Below are 9,818 nucleotides of genomic sequence, written 5' to 3'. Positions count from 1 at the left end.
AGACAAAAGGACAAGACCCTATCCAAAATACAAACTACAGCAAAAAAAAAATGGAAGCATGTCTCAGATGGTACAGTATAACCTGAATAAAGAAAAAAATAAACAAGAACAAAGTAAGGAAACTGGAAAGGTCTGCCTGCAGCAATTAGCTCATAAATCACCGGAAAAAGGGCTTCTTCCTTGCTTTTGTTCTCAAAATCCATCACCATATTGTTATGTTATGCCTCTCTGATAATCAAAGGGAAAATACCAAGAAAGTCAGGCAGCCAGACAGCAACAGCTTGCAGAGCAAGGGAGAAGGTGGGAGCAGGAAATATCCATACAAAAGACAGACTCTCTGGAGGAAAATCTCCAGAGAGAAACATTCACAAATGTCGACTTTAATATTTGTTTTACAGCTGAGCAGGCCATGGTGTGTTTAATATTTGCATTTTTTACTTCCTTTGTCTAAAACTGAGGTCATGATGGGGCTCCCAGGAGAAATGCAACAAATAATCAGAGGCAGGAAAGTGCTTTGAAAAGAGGAATCATCTGAAAACTTGGTGCCTTGCTGCTTGCCTTTCCGCCACATTTTTAAATGGCTTACCAAATAATAGTCCCAAGAGGAAACTCAACCACACGTGGACATAAGGGAGAGAGTACTTTGAAAACAGGTTTGCATAAACATAAATGCAGGTGAGACAACAAAAAGTACATGAAAATTACAAAGCAGACATTTTTGTAAACAAACATTACCTCTATAAAATAATTACCAGTTAAAGGAGTCAGAATCAACAATCAAACATCAAACAGTCAATTAATCATTTCAGTTACTTTCCTCATCAGGTGAGACCAAGGAGGTAGACAGTCACAGAAGTGAGTGGTTTCCACCGGACTCCATGTTACCTTTCGTGTAAGGACCAAAGCAGTAGATACTTCCTCACCAAGACCAATGTTCCTGCTTGGGAAATTTGGCAACATTTCCAATCTTGATTTCTCAGAAGGTGAAATGGCTTAATTTCGGATGAGTGACTGGAATTTTCTTTCTTAAATTTTATTTATTTAGTTATTCATTCATTTGTTCATTCATTCCTTTTTTGAGACAGGATCCCTTTGTGTAGCTCAGACTGGTTCACATTATCAGTCCATCTGCTTCAGCCGCAAATTACAAGTATGCACCACCATGCTCAGCTTAGTGACGGGAATGTTAGCGCAATGGGTGACTTCTTTATTTCAGCCTAGTCTGTTGGGGTTCATATAGAAGCCTAGTTCAAAACAATACCTCCCACACACATTGTTCATGTAATGCAGCATTCATTACTGCTTTTAACATATTTAATTGTCTTCTCTTACGACTGTGATCGATTAGTTGTAAACACTACAGCCCAAGTAGACAAGGACTGACTAGATGTCGAGACAACCGCAATTTTAAAGAAGAGTTGTGACATTGACAGAACTCTCTATAAGAATATGCTTCTCAGAAGATTCTAGCTCCTATTATGTCTCCAGCTGTGGTGTTTTGATTTGGGACACAGCATGTTCAATGATAATTACTCACCTCGTATGAGATATGGAGAAGAATCCTTTGGACACATAGCACATGACACCTCCTTCTGTTTTGTAGTGTATCCTGGTGTCATTTTCTGTGAATGTGGTCAGGTAGAGTTGTATCTGTATATGTCCAATATGTACTATTTTGTTTTTGTTTTGTGAGAAGAACCCATTTTTAATAACAAGAGTAAATGGCAGAAAATGGAAAAAATAAAATAAAAGAATTAGCAGTTCATGGATGACTTTTTAGCCATTAAAAGTAGCATTACAAGCTAACTACTGGTGGCTCACACCTATAATCCTAGCTACTCAAGCGTCTGGCAGGAAAGTCTGTGAGACTCTTATCTCAAGAAAGGAAGGAAGGAAGGAAGGAAGGAAGGAAGGAAGGAGAAGGGATGGAGGAAAGAAAAAAGAAAGAAAGAAAGAAAGAAAGAAAGAAAGAAAGAAAGAAAGAAAGAAAGAAAGAAAGAAAGAAAGGAAGGAAGGAAGGAAGGAAGGAAGGAAGGAAGGAAGGAAGGAAGGAAGGAAGAAAGGAAGAAAGAAAGAAAGGAAAAAAAGATGGGCTGGGAAGGTGGCTCAGTGGTAGAGCGCTTGCCTTGCATGCATGAGGCCCTGGGTTCGATTCCTCAGCACCACATAAGCAAAAAGAAAAAAGCCAGAAGTGGCGCTGTGGCTCAAGTGGTAGAGCGCTAGCCTTGAGCTGAAGAGCTGAGGGACAGCGCCCAGGCCCAGAGTTCAAGCGCCACGACCGGACCCGCCCCCCTCCCCCCCAAAAAAAAGAAAGGAAAAAAAGAAAGGAGAAAGAGAAAAGAAAGCTGGAGCTATAGCTCAAGTGTGAGAGTGCTAGCCTTAAATAAACAAAAAAAACCTACAACTGGCACACACATAAGCACATGTGTGTGCACATAAACACATGCACAGACAAAATAGCATTACAGAAGAGAATTAAATTATTGTGAATTGGAAACAAATTCACAGAAAGTTCATTGAAAATGGCATATAATAAAAGAATATTAAATTTATTAAGTATTAAAAGTATTAAATAAACATACATATATGCATATTGTATGTTATATGTATCTGAATTACATAAACCATAATTGCAAAGGTTATTTATCCTTGTGTTTTCTTACTTTGCACATTGACAGTTTTGTTGTAATGACAGGAGAGGAAGGTCACTAAAAGTCATTTCCAGCCAGGTTCTGTCTGATGCCTATAATCCCAGCTACTTGGGAGGCTGAAAACAGGAGGATCACAGTTCCAAGGACATCCCAGTTAGAAAAGCTCTCAAGACCCCTTCTCTATCTTACTTAGGTGCAGTAGCGTAAGCTATGTGGGAAGGTGAGATCAGAGGGGTGAGGTTCCAAGCCAGATTAAAAGTAGTAGAAAAGTCCCCACACCCCAACTCCCTCTCCACGGAGGGAAGCCAGACACAATGGCATGCACCAATAAACACAATGCCTACACTAGGGGGATTGCAGTGCAGGCATGTACGAGACAGGAAATGAGACTCTGTTTCAAGAATAACCAGTGAAAAATAGCACTGGAGACCTGATTCATCTGTATTGTACTGCTTAGCAAGCACCAGGCTCTGGGTTCAAACCCCAGTACTACAAAGAAAAGATATCACAACCATCATTTCTCCTTGAGGTGATTTTTGACTATTTGAGATTTTTGCCTGCCTCACCTGTTGCTATGCACAATTTCAATGTTTGTCTCCAGATGATGAGATAATTGGACAATGAATGCAGTAGAATAGTATCTGTTGTGGTCTGGAATCCAACACCATTCACTTAATCCCTCTTAAGATTCACTCATAGAAACAGAGAAAGAAACGATTACCCCATAATTCTTCAAATGAAAGTCACTTTGCTTCCTGTGCTGGCCCTGGGTTTTCTGATTTTTTTTTTATCCTTCAGCTGTCTTACATCTTTCGAATACTAGAGCACTGATTTTTCCCCCCTGGCTTTCTCCAGTGACATGTACTTGTGAGTCACGGATTGCTGTCGGGGCTCCCAGACATGGAACAGGGAAGTGTTTTCATTGTTGGAGTTTACTGAAAGACAGGCTCCTGCCATTCTGTTGCTGCTGGTCCCAAGCGCAAGAAGACAGAATACTGTGCACTTCCTCAGCTGGAGTTGAACATGGCATCTTATTTGAACAGGTCTGTGGTAGAAAGAGCCTTGGGGAGCCAGGGATAGTGGTTCACGCCTGTAATCCTAGCTACTCAGAAGGCTGAGATCTGAGGGTCTTGGCTCAAAGCCAGCCCAGGAATATAAATTCATGAGACTCATCTCCAATTAACCAGCAAAACTCCAGAAGGAAAGCTATGGCTCAAATGATACAGTTTTAGCTTTAGGTGAAAAATCTAAAAGATAGTGCCAACCTGAGCTCAAGCCCAAATGTCCTCATGGAAAGAAGAGGAAGGAAGGAAGGAAGGAAGGAAGGAAGGAAGGAAGGAAGGAAGGAAGGAAGGAAGGAAGGAAGGAAGGAGGGAAGGAAGGAAGGAAGGAAAGAAAGAAAGAAGGAAAGAGAGAGAAAGAGGGAGGGTGGGAGGGAGGGAAACAGGAAGGAAAAAAGGAAGGAATGGAAGTAGAGAGGGAGAGAGGGAGGAAGGGAGAGAGGGAGGGAGGAAGGAAGGAAGGAAGGAAAGGTGAGTCTTAGGAAAGAAGAGTTTGCCCTGACCCCAACATTCAAGATGGTTTTGTTAAGTTTTGTCAAGTGATTTGGTTGTTCTCAACCCATTTTTCCAACTGTTAAATGTTCATGGCAACGCATGATCCCCATATTCTACCATAGATTGGTGGCCTCCACCATCGCCACCACCTCCCCTCTCCCAGTGGTGATAGCAAGGGTGGTGGAGAGCCGGTACCATGGGAGGGGTGAGGCTGGAATGGGGGACAGAGAAGTCAACGGCAGCGTGAGGTTCAACCTAATCCAATCCCATCACCGAACCGTCCCTTCATTGCTCAGAATTACTTTCATTACCTAAAATGTGTTACTTGTTATGAGCTTTGTTTCTAACATAAACATCTTTTTTTACAAAACACATTTTATTGCTTAGGTTTTTACACATAATTCTAAGCTGTTGAAAACATTGTCAAATATGTGAACATAAGAACACAGGAATATTTCTTTTCAAAAATTGCTGACTTAATTAGTTGTAGCTTTGCTAAAGGAATGTGTGTGTGTGTATATATACATTTCCTAAGCCAAATATTTCTTGTGTGTGCCAACAAAGTCTATTCTAATCTTCCATCCCCCCTTCCTCCCCCCCCCACCACCAGTAATGGGACTTGAACTCAGGGCCCCACACTCTTGCTTAGCTTTTATCCTGGAGGCTGGCACTCTACAACTTGAGCCACACCTCCACTTCTGGATTTTTGCTGGTTAACTGGAGATACTCGTCTCTTAGATTTGTCTGCCCAGAGTGTCTTTGCATGGGGATCCTTAAATCTCAGCTTCTTGATTAAGCTGAGATTACAGGTGTGAGCCACTGGTGCCTGGCCTATTCTGATCTTTGTGTAAGTGTCCTTGGAAGTTTAGTTATCTGTAAAACAAGTGCACTGGAACATAAATTAACAACATTGGTCAGAAAACAGATATACACAGTATTAAAATACTGAGCTTTAGCTACATACCAACAGGATAAAGTTCCAAGTGTTTTCTTCATATAAATAAAATAGAATGAGAGAACAGGTTTAAGGAGACTGATAGTGTGACATTAGACATATTCTGTCAAGTAATTCTGTAGTAATTAATGCTATTCAAAATGAGCCAGGCGCTGGTGGCTCAAGCCTGTAATCCTAGCTACTCAGAGGGCTGAGATCTGAGGATCATGGTTCAAAGCCAGCCTGGGCAGCAAACTCTGTAAGACTCTTATCTCCAGTTAACCACCAGAAGACTGGAAGTCCAGCTGTAGCTCAAAGTGGAAGAATGCTAGCCTGAGCACAAAAGCCCTAGTATATCACCCAGGCCCTCAGTTCGAGCCCCATAACTGAAAACACAAAACAAAACAAAACAAAACTGAGTCCTGGTACTGGCCCCTGAACTCAACACCTCTCACCTCTGGCTTGTTTTTTTTTTTTTTTTTTAATGTAAGGCTACTGCTGTACCACCTGAGCCATGCCTCCACTTTCAGCTTAGTTCTAGTTAATCAGAGATGAGTTTCACATAGTTTTCTGCCTGGATTGGCTTTGAACCACAATCCTTAGACCTCAACCTCCTCACTTAGGTAGGATTACAGGCATAAGCCACCAGAGCCTGGCTTCAAAATTGAAATTCTTGCTTTGGTTTGTTTTTGTGCTGGGCCTGGGGCTTGAACTTAGCACCTGAGTGCTGTCCCTGAGCATTTGTGCTCAAAGCTAGTATTCTACTACTTGAGTCAGAGCTCTACTCCTGGCTTTTTTTTTTTTTAGTGTTTAATTGGAGATAAGGGTCTCACAGACTTTTCTTCCCAGGCTGGCTTCGAACCACAATCCTCAGGTCTCAGCCTTTTGAGTAGCTAGGATTACAGGCATCAGACACCACACCAGAACTGAAAATTCTTTAAATGAGATTTGTTGGGAAAAATGGAGGAGAATGGAAATGGAACAGGCCAGACTCAATCCTCAACAGGTGCGGACTGTTTATTGAGGAACAGGGCACAGACCTTCCTGCTGGTTTGGAGGTTGTGCAAGGGACTGGATTTTGGAGTGGGTTTATATTTTGGGGTGGGCAGAGAATAAAAAAGGAACTATGGTCTCTTGGAGGCCCAGGGCACTGTCCTTGGCCCGGCCCACAGTAGAAGCGGGGTGTGGGGGAAGCTGGGTATGGGGGCCATTGCCTCTTGGGGGCCAAGGTCGGAATGACCTGCCCTTGGACAAGCACATGCGCACACACCTGGTGCTTTGCTTGACCCTGGGGAATAAGGCAGGATTCAATCCTTCAAGGTTGATATGCCAAATAAAAAAAGATGCTTTTCATGCTCGCTTCTGCAGCACATACACTAAAATTGGAACAATACAGAGATTAGCATGGCCCCTGTGCGAGGCTGACATGCAAATTCATGAAGCGTTCCGTATTTTAAAAAACAAAAAACAGATGCCTTTTGGGAGACGCTCTGTCAGAGTCTTCAGATCTACAGAGGTGAAAGCTGTTTGATAGCTTCTCCTGAATACTGTACAACGTCTTTGATTTTTATCTTTGAAGGGACAAAAATGGTTAGATATCAGTTTCCACGTAGGGCTTTTCTTACTCATTCAAGTATCTCAAACCTAAACTTAAAGTCTCAATATTTCAGAGTATTATTAAATGCTTTACCAGTACTGCGCAGGGCTTACTCTGAGGTGTATAAACCTTACGATGCTTCATTTTAGTGGTTCATTACCCTATTTATTCCACTGAGCAGCAAATGAATAGAGGCAGCAAATGTGTCTCAAAGTATATTGTTGCTAAAGCTGATTCTGGGTAAACCTAAGCAAAAACCCTTCTGTGTGCCACTGTTCAAAATATAAGCAAATACGTGTACCAAAGCCCTGTGATCAGGGGAAAGGAAATAGCAAAGAAGCAGCAGTCAGGTGGAGTTTGCCTGGAAAGGCTTCTAATGCTTTTATGATTAATCAACCTAAGGGAAAATCTAAAGCACGTTTGAAATGTTAAGAATGAACTATTGGAGAACAACTGTGCTTCAGAGAGTAGCAAAGTATGCAAGGCTGTATGGGGGAGGGGTTGCTTACACCCCCCAATTCATTCCTTAGAAAGAAGTAGAAGGACCAGGTGGTGGGTGCCTGTAGTTCCACTTCCTCAGAAAGCTGAGATCTGAGAATCCAAGCTAGCTTAAGCAGGCAAGGCCACGAGACTCTGATCTCCAATTAACCACCTAAATACCAGAAGTGGAGCTGTGGCTCAAGTGGTAGAACACCAACCTGGAACAAAAAAGCCACACAAAAGCAGGTGGCCCTGAGTTCAAGCCCCAGTACTGGCATGAAATAAATAGAATAAAATGAAGTAACTTGTGCTTATAATGTCGCTCTGTATGGCAGTAAGGGACTCTCAGTAATGATTTCATTCATTCCTATTTCACTTCCCTTTTTGTTCAATCAATGAATCAAGTTATTTAGGAGGAAGTGGAAAAGAAGAAAAAATAATATTAGGCAGGCCCCAATATGAGTATCTTACTGATAAAACCTTAAAACAAATGACTCTATAGAAGTATGAGAAGCTCAGGTATGTTATTAGGCAATTCTACATGATTGTCAGAAGGAGAAATCTGGGGTGACATGCAAAAATAGGTTCATGAAGTATGTGTGTAAAAGGCTACCTACAAATTGACAGTTCCTTGGGAAACAAAGGAGGAGGCTACAATGCTTCATAAGAAATGTACTCATTATCTTGCCCATGTAATTGTAACCCCTCTGTAAAAAAAATAAAAATAAAACAAAAGCAAAAAATTGACAGTTCCTTATCCTGCCCCTATTTCTGTGATGAGATGTACAAGAAGCTGAATTGCAGCTTAAAATAGATACTACAAAGATAGGACTGATATTCTCCCTTTTGATTAGCTTATAGTTGGATACTAGATTACCCAGCTAGCCGGTATTTCCCAAACTCCTTTGCAAACAGATCCGGCCTGAAGATGAAGCTCTGGCCACACATAAAGAAATGTTGTGCATCCACAGGATCTAGGCCCAAGATAATCAGCCTGCATTCCTGTTAGGTATGGGTCAGGATGTTGGGGTGTGTTGTTGGAATAAGGACACTACCTCTAAAGGAACTCAGTAAGGCAAAGTTTAGTTTTGCAGAAGAAATGTGTCACCAGCCAAAAATCTGGCAAGCAAGCGTAAAGAGCGGTCAGCTGCTCCCTTTCTACCCCTAACACAGCAGGCCCCGCCCCTCTTCTCCAATTGGCTGAGATGTGTTTCACAATCCGCTCATGATTGGCTAGTTTGAAGAGAGTAGGATGTGTTCATTACTCACACCCTCTACTACTTTATTAGCTGATATTGTCTTAGAATAATCAACTAGAGCCAAGTAGGTAGCCCAATCAAGAACTGTTGAGCAACTCACTTTGATAGAAAAATTGGCTTTTCTCACAATCCCCTGCCCCCTACCCTTTTATGTTTAGTTCTGCCTCTGGGAGAACCCAAATCTTCATTTTCCACCGCTAGTTTTATGTTTCTCTTAAAACAGCTCTCTAAAACAGCCATTTTTACTTGATATTAATGTTGTTGTTGTTGTTCTAAAAAAAGCTGAGACCTAGGTACTTCCTTATGAAGACTTGTGTAGAGAATATACTAGATGAATGACCCTACAAGGAAATAAATAACTCATAAAACGTATGGGACTCATAAATTTGAATACAGGATCTGAACCAAGAATTCGGTCTCTTTACCTATGCAACTCATACAATATGATTTTGCAATTTCAATGATAGATCAACAAAGAAAAACTTGAAGCTATTTGAGGAGCCCAAGTTCTGTGCCCGTTAATTCTGTGACAAGCAAAGCATGCAAACAAAGCAGAGAAAACCTTTCCCTTTTGTATTGACGCTGTCATCCATACATGCTTTCCCAGTTAAGTTGAACAGTCTGGTAGGGAAAAATCCTGCAAACTTGACACATACGCCAGCACACTGGCTTTAAGTATCAACACTATAAATAGCATGGAAGTATTCCAAGATCTTAGAGGGAAGGGGAAAAAAAAGACTGTGTTTACTCTTCACCACCTCTAGATAGAATCTAAACATCACATTCCTGAAAGTATAAGCTCTATCAGCCGCATACACCCTGACCAATTGCATTCCTTCCGGTCAGCTGAGCTCTGCGGCATGATCTTACGCTTTGGCTATTTGAGGTAAAGGAACCCTGTGGTCACGCCCGCTTCAGAAAGCCTAAAAATGTGGATTATCTTCAGAGAAGTAATGAGTCATTATTTACCCTTATTGGTTTCAGATTTGTTTAAATTCTTTTGTATTTTTTTAAATGTCAGATGTTTTAAAAATTATCTGTAAGTAGTTGTACAATGCATGTCAGTTTCTGAGTACAATGTTGATGTCAGATTTTCATAGGCAACATTTATCAAATAATGGCTGGGAAAGGATGTGAGCCAAAGCAAGCAATGCTGTCATCAGAAAGACTTCATGCGTACAGCAGATGCCATTGAGCTAATATGATCACATTTATGATTTTGATTCAGACTACAAGAATATCTACAGGACTACAGACTACAGAGGGTCCATGCTTATACCTTATAAACAGAATACATTGGAAACACACACTTATCTAACAAATGTTACATACACATCTAAG

The 9,818-nt window shown here is 41.2% G+C and overlaps 1 non-coding gene across 1 annotated transcript; it reads left to right on the top strand.

Annotated features, from left to right (window-relative positions):
• Positions 1–6,493: 6,493 nt before the first annotated feature.
• LOC138819577 (U6 spliceosomal RNA) lies at positions 6,494–6,597 on the top strand. The gene has a single exon (XR_011369499.1). It is a non-coding gene; the product is annotated as a U6 spliceosomal RNA (small nuclear RNA).
• Positions 6,598–9,818: the final 3,221 nt, after the last annotated feature.

The sequence above is a fragment of the Dipodomys merriami genome, unplaced genomic scaffold (genome assembly GCF_024711535.1).
Source record: "Dipodomys merriami isolate MVZ:Mamm:240054 unplaced genomic scaffold, mDipMer1.0.p SCAF_8, whole genome shotgun sequence".
Taxonomy (NCBI): domain Eukaryota; kingdom Metazoa; phylum Chordata; class Mammalia; order Rodentia; family Heteromyidae; genus Dipodomys; species Dipodomys merriami.
The sequence above is the reverse complement of the archived record's forward strand: the minus strand, read 5'-3'. Positions and strand labels throughout refer to the sequence as shown.